Source organism: Tachyglossus aculeatus, chromosome 5 (assembly GCF_015852505.1).
Source record: "Tachyglossus aculeatus isolate mTacAcu1 chromosome 5, mTacAcu1.pri, whole genome shotgun sequence".
NCBI lineage: Eukaryota > Metazoa > Chordata > Mammalia > Monotremata > Tachyglossidae > Tachyglossus > Tachyglossus aculeatus.
In genome coordinates, this window is record NC_052070.1 from 43694327 (window position 1) to 43717945 (window position 23619).

The 23619-nt window shown below is 47.9% G+C and overlaps 1 protein-coding gene across 5 annotated transcripts in view; it reads left to right on the plus strand.

The window, feature by feature from the left end:
• Positions 1-1558: 1558 nt before the first annotated feature.
• The window catches only part of KCNAB2 (potassium voltage-gated channel subfamily A regulatory beta subunit 2), a 109214-nt gene continuing 87153 nt past the window's right edge, over positions 1559-23619 (plus strand). For 4 of the 5 annotated variants that reach the window (XM_038746674.1, XM_038746677.1, XM_038746678.1 and 1 more), the window contains exon 1: positions 1559-1677. The gene's annotated coding sequence lies outside the window, so the exon portion shown is untranslated. Of the gene's footprint in view, positions 1678-2484; positions 2505-23619 lie in introns of those variants that run through there. The other variant, XM_038746675.1, reaches the window with a different exon arrangement.

The window sequence follows — 23619 nt, forward strand, 5'->3', positions numbered from 1 at the left end:
GCTACAGGTCTGTGTCTGTACTCAAGGCCAGAGGCAATCCAGACAATGAGGGGGCAGGAATGGGACAGGCACAGGAAGTCTCTGGGCCCTGCTGAGGGGATCCCCTATTTGTGGGATTGAGAGCTGGAGGCAGCACTTTCCACAGCCCCCCATTTCCTCCCCTGCCCCCAAATTTCCAGGAAAGGCTCCCAGTAGACGTGTCAGTCACCCTGCGCTTCAGATTGGGTTTCATCGACCTCCATCGTCCTTCCCCAAAATCCTTCCTTTTGCCCCTGCCCTGCCTTGCCCTGAAAAGTGTTTTCAGAACCAGATGCTGATGAAGCAATGCAGAATAGCCAAAAACGGAGAGAGGCAAACGGCAGAGTGCTCTGTAGCCTGCCTTGGGGACCGGGCTGCCATCTGCTGGTGCAGTGTTTGAAGTCACTTTTTTCCAAGTCCCTGAGAAGGAACGGAAGCGGGGGCCCATGCTAGGAATCAGGGGAGATTTTGCTGTGGCAGGGAAACAGGCACTCACTGCCAGAGAGAGGTGTGGAGATTTCCTTTTTCCGCTCATAAAAAAGTCCCCTTTCTCCCCCTCACCTTATTCCACATTACCCCCTCAGACTCAAAGCCAGGATAGAAACTGAGGGATTGTCTCACCCCACTCCAGGCTCGCTTTCTTCCCAAAGTCCCCATCTGAGGGAGACCCTGAGTGGTGGTCTTCTGAACCTGGGCAACAAAGGCCAGTCTCTGACTCTCCAGCCAGATGGACAGGCTCTCTGGCCCTGATCGGCAGCAGGGGTAAGGGGACCAGAGGGAGTGGAGCCTCAAACAATTGCCCACTTTCCTTCCCCTCTCCCCTCTGTGCAGCAGTGCATAGTTGACACTGGGAGAGGGCCTGTGAGAAGCAAGGTTGGCATCTCGGCTGAACAACTCTATGTGGCCATGGCCGTGGGCATGGCAGGTTTCCCAAAGGAGCCTGGGAAAATTCTCAGATGGCAGATGGTGGAGAGCCCCCTGAGGCTCATGCCATTTTTACTGTAGCGGTCAGCCACTGAGGCATCTCTTCTGTGGTCCAACTCTGGGGGCATTGGGATGGTCCCCAAAGCCAGATGATGAGGAATATTTGGGTGGCTGGGATCTATTCAGGACATCCTGGTGAAATTTGGGGCAGGAGCCCAGGAACAGGCATGCCAGGGCTGCCGGACAGACCGAGACTGCTGTCTCAGGCCAATGACTGGGCCAGAGAGGAGGAAACCATGCTGCTCCCTTCATCCTGCCTACCTGACTGGATCAGCCTGCTGAGATTTATTCCAATGTGTCTTCCTGCACCTTGTATGTGTTTTGGGTTTTTTTTTTGGTGGAGGGCAGTGGTTTATGATGTCTGTTAAGCACTTATTCTGTGCTAGCCACTGTACTAAGTGCTGGGATAGGTACAAGATAATCAGGTTGAACACAGTCCTTGTCCCACTTGGAGCTCACAGGTTTAATCCCTGTTTTACAGATGAGGTAACTGAGGCACAGAGAAATGAAGTGAATTGCCCAAGGTCACACAGCTGACAAGTGCCAGAGCCGGGATTAGAACCCAAGTCCTTCTGACTCCCAGTTCCAGACTTTATCCACGAGGCCACGCTGCTTCTCTCCCAAGGGTCCTACTCCTAAGGGTTGGACACACCAGGGCATTGGAGCGCCGAGAAGGTAAGTCCTTTTTCTCAGACTGCAGGTTAGTTTCTGAGTTCTTCAGAACGGGGGGCATCCCTTGGCTGCAGCACCTGGGGAACGGAATTTTTCCTCAAACTGAAGGTCTTTCCATTTTCCTGGGGCCAGCTCCAGAATCACTGCTTGTGGAAGAGCCCTCTGGGGAGTGGGGAGCTGCAGACTGTGAGATTTCCTGGGAGATGCACTGCATTTGAAGGACTTACCAAACCCTTTTTTCTTCCCCCCTCCAATGGATTTAAGTAAGAAATTGGTCTGAGAGGATGGTTACTAGGTTGTTTTATTTATTTCCCCCCATCTGCCCACCCACCCAGCCACAATAGTTGTGGTATTTGTTAAGAGCTTACTCTGCCAGACACCATAAGTGCTGGGGTGGATGCAAGCAAATTGGGTTGGGCATAGTCCCTGTCCCACATGGGGCTCACATTCTCAATCCCCATTTTATAGATGAGGTAACTGAGGCACAGAGAAGTGAAGTGACTTGCCCAAGGACACACAGCAGACAAGTAGTAGAGCCAGGATTAGAATCTATGTCTGTCAGACTCCCAGGCCCATGCTCTATCCACTTGGTGCTAATTGACCTATTCTCATTTTCCATGGGACATTTTCCTTTAGTCCATTACTGACTCACTCTCTCTCTCTCTCTCTCTCTCTATCTCTCTCTCTCTCTCTCTCTCTCACTCTGTGTGTGTGTGTGTGTGTGTGTGTGTGTGTAAACTAAGTTCTGTAAAGAACCAAAGCACCATGAGACAAGTGAACAAGTTGTTATAGCCTGCTATCAGTCCAGTGGAAGAGCATGACTCTGGGAGGTGGGAGACTTGGGTTTGTCAATTAGTGGTATGTACTGAGTGCTTACTATGTGCAGAGCACTGTGCTAAGCATTTGGGAGAGTACAATACAGCAGAGTAAGAAGACACCATCCCTGCCCACAAGAGGCTTACAGTCTATAGAGGGGAGTGGACCAGAACTTCTCAGCCCAAGGAGATTTTTCAGGTGCCAGTAGGCCTGGATTTAAGCCTCAATGATTAGTTCACTTCATAACTGCTGAGAAGCAGCAGGGGGCCAGGAGGGTTTCAATTAATAATGTTTGCCCATCATGTGCAGAGCTCTGTACTGAGTGCCAGGGAGAGGACAAAAGAATTAGTAGATATGCTCCCTGCTCTCAAGGAACTTGCAATCTAATGTGGAGATAAGACACTAAAATAAATGACAATTAAAAGGAGAGTATAAGGATATTTACATAAAAGTTCAAGGAGCAGCAATCACTGCTACCTTTTTTTTAAGTGGTATCTATTAAGTGCTTACTATGTGCCAAGCTAGGCACTATACTAAATGCTGAAGTGATTGCAATGTAATCAGTTTGGACCCAGTCCATGTCCCATATGGGGCTCACAGTTTTAATGCCCATTTTATAGATAAGGCACAGAGAAGTTAAGTGACTTGCCTAGGGTCACACAACAGAGAAGTGGTGAGCTAGGATTAGAACCCAGATCCTCCAACTCCCAGCCTCTGACATCTTTCCACTGGGCCAAACTGCTTCTGTACCTCTTGAGCACTTATTGGGTGCAGCAACTCCCAGCTCTGCGAGAAGGGAAATGGCTACACTATCAGCAGTGAAAGTTTCTGACCGAAGAATCACGATTTCCGTGAGGTGGATGGACCCTGCAGGAATCCCAAATATACCAGGCTAAAGTGGGCAGGGAAGACTGCAGCGGTCGCCATGGCAACCGCCTGCTGGGTCACAGTGCCGTGGCACAAGGCATTGACACGATGCTGCGGTCTCTTTGCCCATGACTGGGACCCGTACGTTGCACAACACCTTTGCATGAACTTTACCATGTGTTAACCCCCTGCCTGGTTTAGCAGAGTGGCTTAGTGGAAAGAGCAAGGTTTTGGGAGTCAGAGGTCATAGGTTCTAATCCCAGCCCCACCACTTGTCAGCTGTATGACTTTGGGCAAGTCACTTCTCTGTGCCTCAGTTACCTCATCTGTAAAATGGGGATTAAGACTGTGAACCCCACGTGGGACAACCTGATTATGTGTATCTACCCCAGCGCTTAGAACAGTACTTGGCACATAGTAAGCACTTAACAAATACCATCATCATCATCTTCTTCACTCCCTCCCAGCAAAGACGAGAGAGGTCAAGTGGCACTGTGATCAGAGCCGAGAACATGTGCTTAGAATTGAAGTGCCAACCCCAGTCTTCGTCTGGGGTTCTGAAGCAGGGGAGGCGGCCAGCCTGGGAGCAATATCAATCAATCAGTCAACAGTAATCATGGCTCCATCACTTGTCTTCTGTGTGACCTTGGGCAAGTCACTTCACTTCTCTGGGCCGCAGTTACCTCATCTGTAAAATGGAGATTAACACTGTGAGTCCCATATGGGACAGGAACTGTGTCCAGCCCGATTTGCCTGTAGTCAGTCAGTTGTATTTATTGAGTACTTACTGTTTGCAAAGCACTGTACTAAGTGCTTGGGAGAGTACAATATAACAGACACATTCCAATCAATCTGCACATCAGGCAGAAACTCCTCACCCTGGGCTTCAAGGCTCTCCATCACCTCGCCCCCTCCTACCTCACCTCCCTTCTCTCCTTCTACAGCCCACCCCGCACCCTCTGCTCCTCTGCCGCTAATCTCCTCACCGTACCTCATTCTCACCTGTCCCGCCATCGACCCCCGGGCCTGGAATGCCCTCCCTCTGCCCATCTGCCAAGCTAGCTCTCTTCCTCCCTTCAAGGCCCTACTGAGAGCTCACCTCCTCCAGGAGGCCTTCCCAGACTGAGCCCCTTCCTTCCTCTCCCCCTCGTCCCCCTTTCCATCCCCCCATCTTACCCCCTTCCCTTCCCCACAGCACCTGTATATATGTATATATGTTTGTACATATTTATTACTCTATTTATTTATTTATTTATTTATTTTACCTGTACCTGTACATATCTATTCTATTTATTTTATTTTGTTAATATGTTTGGTTTTGTTCTCTGTCTCCCCCTTTTAGACTGTGAGCCCACTGTTGGGTAGGGACTGTTTCTATATTCAGTCCATGTCCCCCCAACTCCTCATGAACCTCCAATGGTTGACCAGCCACTCCTGAGTCAAATAGAAACTCCACTGGATTTTAAGCACTTAGTCTGCTTGCCCCCTCCTGTCTTACCTCACTTATCTCCTACTTCAGTCCAGCCCGCACACTTCCCTCTTTCCACTACGCCCCCTGCTTCCTTAAATCTTTTTTTAATTCCTCCCTAGACTCTCCTGTTTTGAGACCTGGACCCAAATTAGCCACCCCTACCATCCCCTACATCCAGCCCACAGATGGGGAGAAGCTATGCCCCTTCTCCCCTCCCCGCCATTTCAGGCTTGGTGTGTTTTTCTGAAATGCTTCAGTTCCAAGAACGAGTTAATCCCAAACCACCCAGAGCACAGCAACAAGGGCTGTGTTCCTATGGACTGGTCATCTGACTGCCTAGCGTAATCTGGTATGAAAAGATGGGGAAAAAATCTGGCCTCCTAAAAGAAGAAGGAAGGGAAGGAGAAATAATATGAGAACTAGCATGGCCTAGTAGAAGGAGAATGGGCTTGGGAGTCACAGGATCTGAGTTCTAATCCCACCTCTGCTAAATGCTTGCTGTATGACCTTGGACAAGTCACTTAACTTCTCTGTGCCTCAGTTCTCCTGTTCTCCCTCCTACTTTGACCGTGAGCCCTATATAGGACAGAGCCTGTGTCCAACCTAATTCACTTGTATCTATCCCAGCACTTAAAACAGTGTTTGACATACAGTAAACACTTAACAAATGCCATTGAAAAAGACATTTATTGCATTGGGCACAGTGCTCTAAGCATTTAGGAAAGGATAACAGAAACAGGAGACACTTTCTCTGCCCACAAGGAGCTTACACTCTTTTCACCTGTACACTGTGGGCAAGGAATGTATCTGTTTTAGTGCTGTGTTGTACTTTCCCAAGTGGTTAATACAGTGCTCTGCACACACTGAGTTCCCTGTAAATACGAGTGAACGATTGATTTTCACCATCCAAAGATGACAACCGTGCAGAAGGTATTTACAGAGCCCCAAGACCACCAGTGAAGCTTTTACTCTCTCAATGTGAATAAGGCAATTCATAAAATGGGCAGAAATACTGATCTTTGTTTTATTTCAGGGCAGCAGGAGAGAGCAGGGAGAATGTACAAGATGTATGACCCGCTGAAGTCGGGAATAAAGGCAGTAAAAAGAATAACCAGAAATAGAAAGTCCAGTTGAAGTCAGAAATAAAGGCAGTAAAAAAAATAAGTAGAAATAGAAAGTCCAATTTGATCTACTAGACATCTCAACCCCTAAAATTCCCCATCAGTGAGCTACATTTCAGGAAAGAGCCAGGCAGAGGATTTTAATTCTGTTGTTTACCCTGGAATAAGTTATTATGACTTTCTGTTCCATTAAAAAACCCAAAACTATTAGCAAATGAAAAGAGGGATAAAGAAAGCTGCAGGGCCACTCAAGTTGGCTGGGATTTCTCTCTTGGTTTTTTCAGGTTAATTACAATACCATTTGGGCATCTTGAACTACTTTCCAGGGGAGACAGGATTTCTCTGCCAAAGGCCAACATGGGATATGTCCCTGTTCCCTAGTCCGGAAGGCCAGTCCACTGGCCAGAGACTTTACTTCCCAAACTCAAGATTTGCCAGGAAATAGGGGGGCTGATGTTCCAAGGTCCCAGTGTTTGTGGTATTTTCAACTACACCTGCTCTATCTTTCAGCACAGAGGGCACCCAAGAAGCCAGCTGAGCATTTCATGAATTCATGATTCTAAAGCCAAATCTGAAGAAAATTAATGTATGTGAGGAGGGTACTATAGGTAGTTATTTTTACATATTATAATTGTGATTACAGACTCAGACAGTCAGACTGCTGCAGTTCCCACCACAAGCTGCCACTTATTTATAGACTTTTTTGACATTAGTCAGTGGAGGCGGGCAGGCGTGTGTGTGTTTTGGGGGGAGGGGGTCGTGTGTTACTTGAAAGCAAAGCCCTATGCTTTTAAGCCCCACTTGAGTTAGGCAAATCGTTTAGACTTATCTTCTGCTGACGAGTCGTCTCCGACTCCAAGGACATATCTTTCCCAGAACGCCCCACTCTCTTTTAGGCTGCTGACATTTAAACCACATGATTAGCCCTAGTACCAGACATTAAGGAGAAAATATATCCATATATTTATGGATATATAAATTATTTATATATAATAATGTTGGTATTTGTTAAGCACTTACTATGTGCCAAGCACTGTTCTGAGCACTGGGGTAGATACAAGGTAATCAGGTTCTCCCACGTGGGGCTCACAGTCTTCATTCCCATTTTACAGATGAGGTAACTGAGGCACAGAGAAGTGAAGGGACTTGCCCAAGGTCACACAGCAGACAAGTGGCAGAGTTGGGATTAGAACCCACGACCTCTGACTCGCAAGCCCAGGCTCTTTCTACTAAGCCACGCTGCTTCTCAATATATTCATTGCCATCTCTTCCACCCACCCTCCCCAGTGCAGTGGCTCATCAGTAAGGTGGGTGGTGTTTGTTACAGTTCTTAGGGCTGCCATTCTTACCTGAATGGTTTGGCTTGTTGAGGAGCAGGGCACCTTTAAGCTAAGGTCCCTTCCACCTGGTCAACTGAGCCAGTCTACTGGCTGGCCAAGAATTCAATGGCTCAGTCTTTTGGGTGTACGTGGCCTGAATTGTGTCCCGGTCCCCCTAAGTGGGTTTTTGCAAGCATTTGTAGGTTGTTTTTAACGTAGTAATTGTTTTTCCTTCTATCTTTCTGGGGAGAGCAGGAGCAAAAGGGAGAGGGCAGTGGGATGGGTCTGTTTGCAGACCATCAGTCCCATTTTTTAACTACTTTAGGTATTTGGATTTATACTTTACTCTTAAGGTGAATGTTCACTAAAATTAAAAATGAAATTTGGCACCAGGAGAAACTTTTTTATGGTACTTGTTAAGCACTTACTATGTGACAAGTGCTGTTGTAAGCGCTGGGGTAGATACAAGTTAATCAAGCTGAACACAGTCCCTGTCCCAAATGGGCTTCCTAGTGTAAGTAATAATAATGATGGCATTTATTAAGCGCTTACTATGTGCAAAGCACTGTTCTAAGCGCTGGGGCACTTCTAAGTGCTGGGGCACTGTTCTAAGTAGAAGGGAGAACAGATATTGAATCCCCCTTTTGCAGTTGAGGAAACAGAGACACAGAGAAGTTCATTCATTCATTCAGTTGTATTTATTGAGCACTTTCTGTGTGCAGAGCACTGTACTAAGCACTTGGGAAGTACAAATCGACAACATGGAGAGACAGTCCCTACCCAATAACGGGCTCACAGTCTAGAAAGGGCCGACAGACAACAGAACAAAACAAAACAAGCAGATGGGTGACAATACCATCAGAATAAATAGAATTCTAGCTATATACACATCATTAATAAAATAGAGTAATACAAATATACCCAAGTGCTGTGGGGAGGGGAAAGGGGTAGGGCAGAGGGAGGGAGGGGGGCGATGGGGAGGGGAGGAGGAGGAGGAGAGAAAAAAGTCTCTCTTGGGCTCAGTCTGGGAAGGCCTCTTGGAAGAGGTGAGCTCTCAGTAGGGCTTTGAAGGGAGGAAGAGAGCTAGTTAAGTGACTTACCCAAGGTCACACATCAGGCAAGTGACAGAACCAGGATTAGAACCCAGGTCTTCTGGTTGAGGCCTGTGCTTTAACCAGTAGGCCATACTACTTCCCAGAAACCTATACAGGTAAAACTTTCTCGTCATCATGTGTCTATAGTTCATTGCTTTATGTAATACATTAGAAGCATGTGCTACTGCTGCCAGATGTAGATCATAATATGCCGCCTTTGCTGATCCATCCTATTAGAACCTCAGCATAAAGTTTTGATTAGACTTCCCTAGTCAATGTAGTAGAAAAAACCCGAGCCTGGAAGTCAAAGAGCCTAGGTTCTAATCCAGGCTCCACCACCTGTCTGCTCTGTGCCATTGAGCAAGACGCTTAATATCTCTGTACCTCATCTGTGAAATGGGGATTGAGATTGTGAGCCCCATGTAGGATAGAGATTGTGTCCAACTTGATTATCTTGTATCTAACCCAGCACTTATAGTTCAGTGCCAGGCACATAGTAAAAGTTCAGCAAATATCATTAAAAAACAAAACTGATTGCCCCAGAGAGAAAGGGTTTGTCATTTGTCTGGACTGTAAGGTCCTTGTGGGCAGGCAGTGTGTCTACCATATCTTTTGTGTTGTTCTTTCCCAAGCGCTTATATAGTACTCTGCATGTAGTAAGTGCTCAATAAATACCACTGCTTGATTAGTTGACTGGCTCAGTGGAAAGAGCCCGGGCTTTGGAGTCAGAGGTCAGGGGTTCGAATCCCGGCTCCGCCACATGTCTGCTGTGTGACCTTGGGCAAGACTCTTAACTTCTCTGAGCCTCAGTTACCTCATCTGTAAAATGGGGATTAAGACTGGGAGCCCCCCTTGGGACAACCTGATCCCCTTGTAACCTCCCCAGCGCTTAGAACAGTGCTTTGCACATAGTAAGCGCTTAGTAAATGCCATTATTATTATTATTATTATTATTATTATTACTATTATTATTATTGACTGATTTACAAAGAGGGGGACTGAAGGGAGGTGAGTTGCCTCATCTATAGCTGGACAACAACTGAAATTTACCAGTCTAGCCCTTCGGCCGGTGGTTAAATTGGAGCAAACCTGACCCCCACACTTGGTTCCAGTGTTGACAACTTCAGTCCATATTCCCTGGTTAAGTACTATGTTCTTGACTGCATCCAGCCTGATTCAGAGGAAGGTCAGATTATATTGGAACAGGATTGCTCTGTGTTACTCAGAGGTCCCTGAGCAGCCGCTCACCCTGCCCGCCTGCCGGTGATCCTGCCCTCTGCAGGGTCCAACCACTCAGTCCGGGGTGATAGGGGAGAAACCTGCCAGGAGGCTCAGTTACCTCTACGGCAACATGGACCCCTGAGGAATGGGTGTACTTCCCCATTCCTGTCACAATGTTGTCTGTCACAGGGGTGTGTATGTGTCAGGGGAGGAAGTCCTAGAGGTTCTAGGGGCACGTCAGAGATGCAAGGCAGAGATTTGTGTGTGTGTGTGTGTGTGTGTGTGTGTGCGTGTGCGTGTGTGTGTGTGTGTGTGCATGGGTGTGTGTAGATTCCAGAGGCACTTTCTGGAAAGTTGTAGGGAAGACAGAGTTTGGGTGGGAAAATAAGGAGTACATGTGAAGTTTGAGGTGTTGGTAGGACAACCAAGTAGCGATTTCCTAAAGACCGGAGAAAATGGGAGAGTTGAAGAGGGTGGAGGAGGAGGGATGGATTGGAGATGAGCAGGGGAGATTTTAGGGACATCACATCTGATGGTTGCAATTTTGTTGATGAAATATGTGGCCAGGTCATTAGGGGAAAGAGATTGTGGAGGTAGGGGGATAGGAGGTTTGAGAAGGGAGTGAAATGTTTGGAACAGCTGGTGGGGGGAGTGAGTATGGAAGTGAATTATGAAGAAATATTGTCTGACAGTGGAGAGGGCTGAATTGAAGCAAATAAGAATGAATTTAAGGTGGACAAGTTCATAGATATATCTAGATTTCCTCTAACAGCGCTCCGCATCTCCAGCACAGGAGCAGAGGAAGCAAACTGTGGAGGTGATCCAAGGTTGCAGGTTAGTGGTACTAGACCACTGAACCTCAGTATCGTCTTTCTTGCCACTGACCTCTCGCCCACCTCCTACCTCTGTCCTGTAACGCTATCCCTCCTCCTATCAGACAGATAATTGCTCTCCCCCCACTTCAAAGCCTTATCAAAGGCACATCTCCTCCAAGAAAGCTCCTTGACTAAGCCCTCCTCTCCTCTTCCCCCACTCCCTTATTGAGCAGTAAGTGCTCAATAAATACGATTGAATGAATGAATGAGTGTGTGAGGTGTGGTGGAGCAGGAGGTCATTGGAGTAAAGTGAGAGGAGGTGGACAGTGGAAGAATCATCAGGGACAGCCAGATGAATACTGAAGTCCCCAGGGTTCAATGTAGGGATGGAGAATGAGAGAAGGAAGGTGAGAAAGGGATTGAAATGGTTCAGAAAGTTGGATGTGGGGCCTGGAGGATGGTAGATGACTGTAACTAGTAATTGAAGTGGGTGGTAAGGGTGGATGATATGGGCTTCAAAAGAAGGGAAAGGCTGGGATGCTGTGAAAGCAGCATTGGAAAGCAAGAAGGAAGTTGACTCCTCCCCCTTTCCCTGGAAGTCCGGGGAGTAACAGAGGAGATTGTGTCTGTCATCTGGGGAACCCACATTTCAGTGGTGGCAAGGAGAAGCAGTGATTGGGTCAGGAACAGATCAGGAACGAAGGGAAGCCTGCGCATGATGGAGTGGTATTTCTTAAGGCCACACTTGGCTGAGGCTGTAGGGAGGGTGTGTGGGGTGGGAATGGTTCTGGGGTGGTAGGAAGGGGTTGAATGGGGTTGAGCTGGTGGGGGCCAGTGCCGGGGGAGGTGGATGAGGGGCAACAATGGTACAGGATGACAGGCCTGGGACCGGGGAGAAGGGTGGGAAGGGGTTGGATGGGAGTGCACTGAGGAGGGCCAGCCTGTGGGGAGGGGGATGAGGAGGGGTGCTGGACAGGGGTGGGGAGACCAGAGGGAGAGGATTGAAGGCCCATGGTGGGGTTAGGGAAAAAAAGAAAGTCCAGAGCTGCAGTTGCTGATCTGTAAACCCAGTGGTCTGTGGCAGGTTCCACTAGATGAACTCGTTGTGGGCAGGGAACGTGTCTGTTTATCGTTGTATGGCGCTCTCCCAAGTGCTTGGTTCAGTGCTCTGCACACAGTAGCCCTCAATACGTATGAATGAATGAAAAGTAGGTGGCGACTCAGCATCTCCCAGCTGGGGGAAGTTTTGAGCTGCGATTAGTGAGTTATCAAAGCCTTAGTTGTTATTCGGTGACTGTTGACACACAGAGAAAAGCCACAGCTAGTGAGTTCTGGTTTGGAACTTTCTTCCTTTGCCCAAACTTAGGCAGATGTGGAAATGTAGAAATCGAAAACAAAAAATTGCTCAAAATGCAACTCAGGGCACTCAGGACAGACCACAGAGCAAATCTCCAAGAATTGGACCTGGCTTGTCAGTGCAGCATTTTTCTGCTCAGCCCAGCCTGCACCACCCCTAGGGTGCAGCTGTTTGTTCCACGACTGTCTTAGACAAGTAAAAGCAGAAGTGACTTCTGCCATTTCCGGGGAGGCCCACTCAGATCTCTGGTAGAGGCAATAGCCTGAAACCACACACCACTGCAAAATGCCAAGCGGAAATGGAAGGATCCCCTTCCCGTAGCTAGGGGGAGGTTGTCATCTTACACAAACTCGCATAACTTTGGTCAAATTACACAGTTCTGTAAACAAAGGAGTTGCATTGACGACAGACTCCACATTAAGGAAGACTCATGCTATGGTACAAGTGCCACACAACCAAATCTCCAACCCCAACTTCCCTTCAATCAATCAGTGTTATTTATTGAGCACCTTACTTTGTGCAGAGCACTGTACTAAGCACTTGGGAGAGAACAATACAACAGGGTTTGTAGACTTTTTTATGGCAGTTGTTTAGTGCTTACTGTGTGTCAGGCACTATTCTAAGCACAGTAGATATAAGGTAGATATAAGGTAATCAGGTTAGACACAGTCCCTGACCCACGTGGGGCTCACAGTCTTAATCCCCATTTTACAGATGAGGTAACTAAGGCACAGAGAAGTTAAGTGACTTCCCCAAGGTTACACAGCAGAGCTAGGACTAGAACCCAGGTCTTTCTGACTCCCAGGCCCGTGCTCTATTAGATCACGCTGCCTGTCATAGGCCATGCTGTGCCCACCATGAGCTTACAGTCTATCCAGATGGTCTAACGTTGTCAGACAAGCAGTGTGGCTTAGTGGAAAGAGCATGGGTTTGAGAGTCAGAGGTCAAGGGTTCTAATCCCGGCTCCACCACTTATCAGCTGTGTGACTTTGGGCAAGTCACTTAACTTCTCTGGGCCTCAGTTACCTCATCTGTAAAATGGGGATGAAGACTGTGAGCCCTCTGTGGGACAACCTGATTACCTTGTATCTACCCCAGCGCTTAGAACAGTGCTTGTCACATAGTAAGCACTTAACAAATGCCATAATTATTATTATTATATGCTCCCTAATCTTCCAACAACCTTCGACCCAAAATTTGCATTGAAAACCCAGGTTCTGGAAGAACTGAGCGTAGGCTCAAGGTTAAGTTGGGAAGACTGGGTTCCAGATGGAGAGCTGTCTCCCTGTCCGGAGGAAGAGAGAGCAAAAGAAAGACCTAAGTACTGGATTTAGCTGGGATCTCCCAGGATTTTAGAACTGAAACCTTTTGTTGCGACTACTATTATGGTATTTATTAAGTGCCTACTCTGTGCCAAGTACTGTACTAAGCGATGGGGAGGGTACAAGATAATCAGATCAGAGTCCCTATCCCACAAACAACTCACAGCTTAAGAGGTAGGAGGAGCGGGTCTCTTAGCCCCATCTGACAGGATACTTAAGTCTAAAGAGATTAAGTGACTTGTCCAAGGTCACCAAGCAGGGAGGAGACAGAGTTGAGATAGGAACCCCAGACTCCTGACTCACAGAACTCCTCCCAGTCATGTCTGCTTTGGCCTTTCTTCCTTCCTTAATAATAATGATGGTATTTGTTAAGCACTTACTGTGTGTCAAGCACCGTTCTAAGTGCTGAGGTAGATACAAACTAATCAGGGTGGACACAGAATGCTGCTGCATCAAGACAGTTTGAGGACTGCACCCTGAATCTATCTTCCTGGAGTCACTGATGCCCCAGATCCCTTCTGGCCTCCCGCTGAATAGTAGTAGTAATGTTATTTATTGAGCGCCCACTGGGTACAATGCCTGTGTCGAGCGGTCGTGGTTACTGTGCTCAGCGCCTTCAACACGTCAGCCCAGGAGGCTGTTGCTCGGTAACAGGGATTTGTTGGTCTCTACCACTTGGTGATCACTTCCTGATCCTCCTTACCCTGTTGCAGCCCCAGCATCCGTTCCATGCTTCTCCAGGCTGGCCACCACCTGGCTAGCAAGAGCGGTACATAGAGATTCGTGGAAATCAGTGGGTGGGCGCAACAATTGTGCCGCTCTCTGGCTACACAGGAAGTAGTATAAATGAGCAGGAAGAGCCAGAGCAAGACAGGTCACCTGGGTTTGAGTCCCAGCTGTGTCCCTGACCAGCTCTATGACCTTGGGCAGGGTCACTTAACCTCTCTGGACGTCCACTTCCTCACCTGTAAAATGGGGGTAAGAAACCTGCTAGTTCCATCTTTTAGATTGTAGTTATTTGTATTCATGTCTGTCTCCCCCTCTAGGCTGTAACCTCATTGTGGGCAGCGAACGTCTCTATTATATTGTTGTGTTGCACTGCCTGAAGCGCTTACTACAGTGATCTGCACCCAGTAAGCACTCAGTAAATATGATTGATTGATGGATAACTTTTTCTCATATCATCCTCCCTTCCCAAAAATGGATGCAGAGTTATTTTTCCCTTCCAACATGGACTTTTTAGAAATGTGTCTAAACCCACCAGACACCCCCTGACTGCCCCACTCCTGATCTGAGCTCAGCTGGAAGAAAGGGTGGAGGTGGGTGGGCGGTGCAGGGGCTGGGTCATCAAGTGTGATTGGTGGAGGAAGATGCGGTCATTGGTGTGAGCCAAGATTTAACAACAATAGTCTGGTGGACCAGCCAGGGATGGAAAGTAACGAATGAGCAAGTGACAAGCTAGACCATAAACTCATCCTCTAGACTCTTAAGCTCATTGTGGGCAGAAAATGTGTCTTTTGACTGTTATATCTTACTCTCTCACATGCTTAGTATAGTGATCTGCACATAGTAAGTGCTCAATAAGTACGATTGACTGACAAGGAGTGCAGCTGGGAGCAGCCGCTACCTGGCTTCCTTTACGTGGTCACCTGGCTCCGGAGCAATAGCCAGCAGCTCACTTTGACTGGTGGCCCCTGGCCATGTTCCAAAGTTGGGCAGGAAGATCAACACCTCCCCCAGCTCCTCCCAGGAGCAGGCAGTAGTGCCTGACAGGCCGCAGAACCTGGAGCTGAGACTCTTCTCAGTCATGGGGGGCACAGGCTTTCCTTCTGATGTCCAGGGAAGCATCAGGAAGTGAGCTAGGCCTGCGGCCAAGCGAAGTCATTCCCGGTCTGCTGGCGCCCGGGCCCTGACCCTACCCAGGGTAGCAGCAGGACCAGGAGATGGTGCCACCCCAAAGTTTAGCTTCTCCAGGATGGAGGTGCCCCATGGACCGGCACATCTTGGGAACTCCTGAGAGAGAATCCTGATCACCTGCTCTCTGATCAGCGTGGCTCAATGGAAAGAGCACGGGCTTTGGAGTCAGAGGTCATGGGTTCAAATCCTGGCTTTGCCAATTGTCAGCTGTGTGACTTTGGGCAAGTCACTTAACTTCTCTGTGCCTCAGTTACCTCATCTGTAAAATGGCGATTAAGACTGTGAGCCCCACGTGGGACAACCTGATTACCTTGTATCGTCCCCAGCGCTTAGAACAGTGCTTTGCACATAGTAAGTGCTTAATAAAATGCCATTATTATTATTATTATTATCTGAGCCAGGGCCTGGGGCTTCATTCTTCCTTGTTGACTGATTCTGGAACCGTTTCAAAGCTGGTGGTGAGCCCACTGTTGGGTAGGGACCGTCTCTATATGTTGCCAACTTGTACTTTCCAAGCGCTTAGTATAGTGCTCTGCAATCAATCAATCAATCAGTTGTATTTATTGAGTGCTTACTGTGTGCAGAGCGCTGTACGAAGCGCTTGGGAAGTACAAGTTGGCAACATATACAGACAGTCCCTACCCAACAGTGGGCTCACAGTCTAAAAGGGGGAGACCAAGAACAAAACCAAATATACTAACAAAATAAAATAAATAGAATAGAAATGTACAAGTAAAATAAATAAATAAATAAATAAATAGAGTAATAAATATGTACAAACATATATACATATATACAGGTGCTGTGGGGAAGAGAAGGAGGTAAGATGGGGGGATGGAGAGGAGGGCGAGGGGGAGAGGAAGGAAGGGGCTCAGTCTGGGAAGGCGTCCTGGAGGAGGTGAGCTCTCAGTAGGGCCTTGAAGGGAGGAAGAGAGCTAGCTTGGCGGATGGGCAGAGGGAGGGCATTCCAGGCCCAGGGGGTGACGTGGGCCGGGGGGTGACGTGGGCCGGGGGTCGATGGCAGGACAGGCGAGAACGAGGCACAGTGAGGAGATTAGCGGCAGAGGAGCGGAGGGTGCGGGGTGGGCTGTAGAAGGAGAGAAGGGAGGTGAGGTAGGAGGGGGCGAGGTGATGGAGAGCCTTGAAGCCTAGGGTGAGGAGTTTCTGCCTCGGGGTGACAGGTCCAGCTTCAGACGTCTGACCACCTTGAGGCAGGAGAAAGTTTACCACCCTGCCCTAGGGACTGGACAGCAGACGCCTGAAGCGCTAAGTGCAAATCGGAATGGCTTCTTTGGGAAGGCCGCCGGGACCTGGAGAGTGTGACCAGGGGCATCTCTGACTCTCCCCCTCTGCTCCAGAGTCAGACCCTTCCCCTCTCAGGTCCCTCTGAACCAGGTTGCCACTCCACAGCCACAGAACCTGGGGGGAAGCAGAGGCCAAGGGTGTTTTTGAGTTCTCCCCCCCGCCACTTTGGCAGTGCACCCTGATGCAGGTGCCTGTCAAGCTGCCTCTCAGACATCACCCCTAAAAAACAACTGCAAAATTCCCCTGTCTCCGACTCCTTCCTAAGCCTCTTCTTTCTTAGAAAAGAGAGGCAGGGGATTCAGGGGAACCAGGGACTGACTCATTCCACCTTAGAAGTCACCTTCCCCCTCTTGTGGCTGCTTCTACTTGGCAGGATTAAAAGCCCAACTTTCAAACTGACCCTAGAGCTACAGCCCCATCTGCACAATTGCCCCGCTTTTTCCATCTCACCAAATGACTGTAGAGTGCACAGCAAATTCATTCAGTCATATTTATTGAGTGCTTACTGTGCGCAAAACTCTTTACTAAGCACAAAAAGCCTCTGCCACAGTGCTCATTAAGGAGGGCTGAAATCCTGGGGACCACAGCAGGAAGCAGTGTGGCTTAGTGGATAAAGTACAGGCCTGGGAGACAGAGGACCTGGCTCTAAACCCAGCTCTTCCACTTGCCTGCCGTGTGACCTTGGGCAAGTCACCTAACTTCTCTGTGCCTCAGTTTCTTCCTCAACTGCAAAATGGGGATTCATTACCTGTTCTATCTCCCACTTAGAATGTGTGCCCCATGTGGGACAGGGACAGTATCCAGCCTGATTATCTTGTATCTATCCCAGCTCTTAAAACCATTCTTGACACATAGTAAACACTTAACAAATGCCATAAAAAATGAAAGGAACAGAGGCCCCCAGACTCCCATTTAAAGATCTCAGTTCATCGATCAAACTCCTTTGCTCTATTTTATATATGTCGAGTTCGTGAAAGGCCAAAAGCAGAGCAGACCTTGAGGGAGACAGTGCGGCTAGAAGAAAGATCTCAGAGCTGAGAGTCGGGAGACCTGGGTTAGAGTCCCAGCTCTACTACTGGCCTGCCAAGTGACCTTGGACAAGTCACTTTACCTCTCTGGACCTCGGTTTGGTCATCGGTAAAATGGGAATAAGATACTGGCTCTCCCTCCCTCTAATTAGATTGAGCCCCAGGTGGGACAGAGACTGTGTCTGATTTGGTAATCATATATCTAGCTTAGTGTTTTGCACATAGTAAGTCCTTAATAAATACTGCCATTACTGAGGTCCTACTGAGAGCTCACCTCCTCCAGAAGGCCTTCCCAGACTGAGCCCCTTCCTCCCTCTCCCCCTCGTCCCCCTCTCCATCCCCCTCATCTTACCTCCTTCCCTTCCCCACAGCACCTGTATATATGTATATATGTTTGTACATATTTATTACTCTATTTATTTATTTATTTTACTTGTACATATCTGTTCTATTTATTTTATTTTGTTAGTATGTTTGGTTTTGTTCTCTGTCTCCCCCTTATAAACTGTGAGCCCACTGTTGGGTAGGGACTATCTCTATATGTTGCCAACTTGTACTTCCCAAGCGCTTAGTACAGTGCTCTGCACACAGTAAGCGCTCAATAAATACGATTGATTGATTGATTACTGTCTGTGGTTCAGGACGAGTCCTACTGTCTTAGGAAATGTGTGACTCTCTGCAGTCCTCGGATGTCCATTTTGGGTTTATGCTGAGGCTGAGAAAGCCCATAGCATTGCACGAAAGGCCTTTCTGGCCCAGCCTTGGGTAGACAGACTCCCTTCTAGACAGGGCAGGAGTCTCTCTTCTTGATGGTTAGGACTATCGTACTTCCCCTTCCCATCAGGCCCAAGGCCAACGCTGATCGGTTCACCACATTTGTGTCCTGAGGTTCCCTCCTCTGCCTTGCGAACGTTGTGGGTTTGCCATTCTGGGATTGTGGGCATCCACCATGTCGATCGGGTAGTTGGAGACCTCACATGCCCTAGGCACTTGGCTCAGAGGCGCCTCATCCCAGGAGAAGCGGGTTCAGTGGCAGCCTTCAGTCAGCTGCTCCCAAGGGACAGGAGAATCAAGCTCGGAATCCCAGCCTGGACTCCTGAAAACAGGAGGCTCGGGCAGGTGAGTGTGCTCTAATGTTCATTCAATCATATTTATCGAATGCTTACTGTATGCAGAGCACCATACTGAGCACTTGCGAGAGTACAATACAACAGTAAACAGGCACATTCCCTGCCCACAACGAGCTTACAATCTAGAGGCGGAGGTGGTACCGGGCATGTGGGGCTTTAGGGTGTTACCATCACCTAGTGACTCCACAATCACCCTCCCATTTGTGTGACATTCAAACTCTCTAGCCACCTAGCTAAGGGTAAGTCACACACAAGGTAACTGTGGCTTTCTGTTTCTTAACAAGTGGAGCCACAGAGAGTTTTTCTCTCCTGTTTGGGACCAAAGCTGAAATCTGGAATCCAAAGGCTAGGGTAGAGTCTGCAAATTGCCCTGGGATTGGGGCTACTGGACCAGAGCTCCGTCATGTGGGATCACCCTTCCTCAGGTTATCTGGAGATTTTTCCTTCTCTCCTCTCACAGCAGTGTGAGCCTGTTTCTTCTTGTTCTGATAGTTAATGATGAATATGATACTAAAAGCTTCCTAGGTACTAAGCTCTATGGTCGTTATAGACAAACAGCTCGAGACAAACAGGTCGGGTACAGTCCCTGACCCACCAGAGCTCACAAGTTAAGGGGGAGGGAAAACAGGTACCTTATCCCCATTCTATAGATGAGGAAACTGAAGCCAAGAGAGGATAAGTGACCTGCTCACAATCTTACAGTGAGCCAGTGACAAAGCTGCAACCAGAACCCAGGTCTTCTGACTCCCAGCCCCGGGCTCTTTCCACTATGCCACAGTGCCTCCTTCACTTGAGTGGAATAGTTAATAATAATAATAATAATAATAAAATAGTAATGATGGTATTTGTTGAGTGCTTACTGTGTGCAAAGCACTTTCTAAGCGCTGGGGGGATACAAGGTGATCAGGTTATCCCACGTGGGGCTCACAGTCTTAATCCCCATTTTACAGATGAGGTAACTGAGGCACAGAGAAGTGAAGGGACTTGCCCAAAGTCACAAAGCCGATAAGTGGCAGTGCTGGGATTAGAACCCATGACCTCTGTCTCCCAAGTCCGTGCTCTTTCCACAGAGCCACACTGCTTCTCTGGTTGGTTTCCTTCATCACCCTGCATGAGCTCAGAGATGGCCATTGGTGTGTCAATCAGCTCCCTCTTCTCCAGGCAAAGTAGTATCAAGTTCTCTGACTTTCCTTCTCTCCGAGTCTTCTGTATGGGTCTCCCCTGGGCCCTCTCTTGAGTACTTGAAATTGCCTAGTGGATAGAGTATGGGCGTAGGAGTCTGAAGGACCTGGGTTCTAATCCCAGCTCTGCCATTTGTCTGCTCTGTGACCTTAGGCAAGTCACTTAACTTCTCTGTGCCTCAGTTACCCCAGTAAAATGGGGATTAAGACTGTGAGCCCTGTGTGGGACAGGGACTGTGTCCAGCCCAATTACCTGTATCTGCTCCAGTGCTTAGTGCAATACCTGACACAGTAAGCACTTAACAAATACCACGATTATTATTATTATTATTAATATTTTTATTATGCCCAAGGGCAAGCCCCAAACCACTGGTGAGATCTCCCCATGGCTAGGTGCTTTAGGATGGGAGGGCAGCTCACCCCTGTGGATAGGATGGCCCTACCCAGCCCAGCCCACGGTGGACTTTTCCAGGGGTCCCTGATTGGTTTCCCAATTCCTTGTATACCACTCTTTGTTTGTTGCTTTTTTATATGGAATTTGTTAAGCGCTTACTATGTGCCAAGCACTGAACTAAGTGCTGGGATAGGTACAGGATAATCAGGTTGGGCACAGTCCCTGTCCTAGATAGAGCCCAAAGTCTTAATCCCCATTTTTCAGATGAGGTAACTGAGTCTTAGATAAGGTACTTGGCCCAAGTCACACAGCAGACAAGTGGTGGAGCCAGGATTAGAACCCATTTCCTCTGGCTCCCAGGCCCATATCCTTTCCACTAGGCCACGCTGCTTCTCAGCCCAAGGGTGTTAGCTTGGCCAGGCCCCTACTGAAGCCCATTCCCTTTGCAGAGAGTGCTGTGGATTTCTTTTCCAAAGAGAGGGAGAATGATGGCCCATTTCCATCTAGAAACAGTTAACCAGTACTCTCCCAAGTGCTTAGCACAGTAAGTTCTGCACACAGTAAGTGCTCGATAAATACCACTGATAGATTCAAGAGTCCTCAAAAGTTGTCACCAGGGACACTAGGTTAGACTTCAGGAGTTTTCCTAAATATCCTGGGGACAAGTCACCAGTACTGGAGATATGGGAGACACCCAAATTTTTCAAGTGGCTTCTTGCTTGTCTTTCCACTTTTCCAATGCGTCTACTGCACTCCCTCTTCATGTTTTCTGTAGGATTTTTGGTCATGGTCGACTTTTTTATGGTTTTTGAGGGGTTTTTTGTTTTGTTTTGGCAAAGAAAAGGTTAAACAATCCCATATGCTTCTCTAACTGTCTAGTGATTTTGGAGAGCCATATTCCCTTCACGTTTAATAAATGACTAACCATTTTCTTTAAAGTTCATAATAGCGTGGAGTTGAATGGTGCTTTTTCATTGAAAAATTCAACAATATTTATTGAGCACTTACTCTATGCAGAGCTCTGGAGACAGTAATTCAAAGTGAAACCACATCTGTTCATCAGTCTTCATCAGTGGCATTTATTGAGCACTTACTGTGTGCAGAACGCTGTACTAAGTGCTTGGGATAGTACAAAAGAGTTGATAGACCTGTTCCATGCCCTCAACTAGATTACAATCTAGAGGGGGAGACCGACATTAATGTAAATAAATAATCTATAGTTATTATCTTATTAATGCTGGTCCCATATCTGAAAGCCCGGGAAAGATGTATAGAGGAGAGGCATTGAGGAGCCATCTCTGGCCTTGTGGAAAGAGCACAGGACTGGGGGGTCAGAAAAACTGGGTTCTAATCTTGACTCCTCCATTTGCCTGCTGTGTGACCTTAGATCTTGAGCAAGGCACTTTGCTTCTGGGAAGCAAAGTGTGACCTTAAACAGTCATTTAGTTGTCTGTGCCTTAGTTTCCTTATCTGTAAAATGGGGATTTACTACCTGCTCTGCAACCCCCTTAGAGTGTTGAGCTCTTCGTGGTTCAGGGACTGTGTCCGATATGATTGTAGCTACCCAAGTGCTTAGCACAGTGCCTGGCATATAGGAAGCACTTAGCAAATACCACAATTATTATTCTTGTAGAGTTTCTCTCCGTTTTGGAGTCGATAAAGCTGAGGTATAAAGTGGTTAAATGATTTGCCCTTAGTCATCAGCCTATCAATGGCAAAGGGAATTCTTATCCCTTGAACCCAGGACTCCTGACTGCTTAACCAGGACCCAGCATGCACTGGGTTCGTGTGTCCATAATATATTTTCTAATTGTTTTACATTCCTGCAACAATGCTCTCACTCCACAGAATCTGCCTATTTCAGGACTTTCCGTTGCAGCCCTTCTCTCGGAGGCTGTGGATTCTGCCATTTGGGGCAGCAGAGACCGTTGCCAGCATCCGTTTGCTTTCAGCACTGCTCTTGAGGCTCCAAGTCTGGGGAGGGATGGGTTGCTTGGATGATGCACTTGCTTCCTATTGGACAGCAGCGGCTGCAGAGAAATGGATGTGGATTCACTATTCTGGGCAGAGGAGCTGTGCCTGTGTGCCCTGAATTGAGAGCACGGGAGGGGCTGGGAGGCCTCCCAGGCTTTTGTTCATTCATTCAGTCAGTCATATTTATTGAGCGCTTACTGTGTGCAGAGCACTGTACTAAGAACTTGGAAAGTACAATTTGGCAACAAATAGAGCCAGTCCCTACCCAGCAATGGGCTTACAGTCTAGAAGGGGAGACAAGAAAACAAAACAAGTAGACAAAACAAGTAGACATTGATATCGATATTGATAGTGGTATTGATAAATACCACTGATTGATTGACCAATGCAGTTCTCGCCAGTAAAGCACCTAGTCACATTTACCAATGAATGGAAACCTCCATTATAGAACCACAGCCGCTTTGGAGGTGCAGGGTGGGGAAAGGACGTGATTGACACATTCCCAACTGCCGCAGAGATGGGTCACCAGTCACGGAAGGAAGATGTGGCAGGAAGTTCTTAAAATCTGCGGCCCCGCCCCCGAGACATCTCTCTGTCACTGTGAGAGAGGTTAGCAGGCACCAATTTGGTGCTGAAAGGGCACTGACACTGGGGTGCTTCTTACCCACACACACACACACCCACACACCATTCTGGAAACAATAGGAGTGTTCTTCACCTCAAGAGCATGAGTGAGGATGAGGGTCATCTTACTGCCTATGCCCTGGAGGCCTGTGGGAGGGAGCAGAAGTGCGGCCAACAGCAAAGTGGCAAGCATTTTCACTCACTGCTGAGGCACCGGCCAACAGGACCCAATAGAGAAGCCCAGGTCCATACCCCTTTCCCAGGCACACCGCCCACTGCATGCCCACTCTGCACCTAATTTAGGTACCCAGAGAGCTGCTTCAGCAAGCAGAACTCCAGGCGACTCTTGTGGCCTCTGAGACAGTGCTTCTCTCCCAACTCCCTTCTCATGCATACACACACACACTCACACTCAGTTGAGAAATAGCATGGCCTATTATTATTATTATTATTTATTATGTCATACGTTACTCTTACTATGTGTCAAACACTGTTCTGAGCACTGGGGTTGATACAAGTTAATCAGGTAGGACATTGAACCTCCATTTTACTGATGAGGAAATTGAGACATAGAAAAGTTAAGAGAGTTGCCCACAGTCCCATAACAGGCATCTGGCATAACTGAGCTTAGAGCCCAGGTCCTGACTCCCAGGCCATGCTCTTTCATTCATTCATTTATTCATTCAGTCAGTCATATTTATTGAGCTTTTACTGTGTGCAAAGCACTGTACTAAGCACTTCTGAGAGTTCAATATAACAATAAACACATTCCCTGCCCACACGGAGCTTACAGTCTAGAGGGCCTGAGGTTGAAGGAACCTGAAGACGTCACTTGTGCCACTGTCTCCCTCAGTCTTACCCTAGGGATGTGGGAAGAAGTTCTGGCATTTTTGGACTGGGTCTTCCTGGGCAGAGGTCAAACCCAGGGGTCAAAGAGAAGCCCAGCACTAAGGCCTTCTCCAGAACGTTTTCTGCCCAGCGAGTTTGGC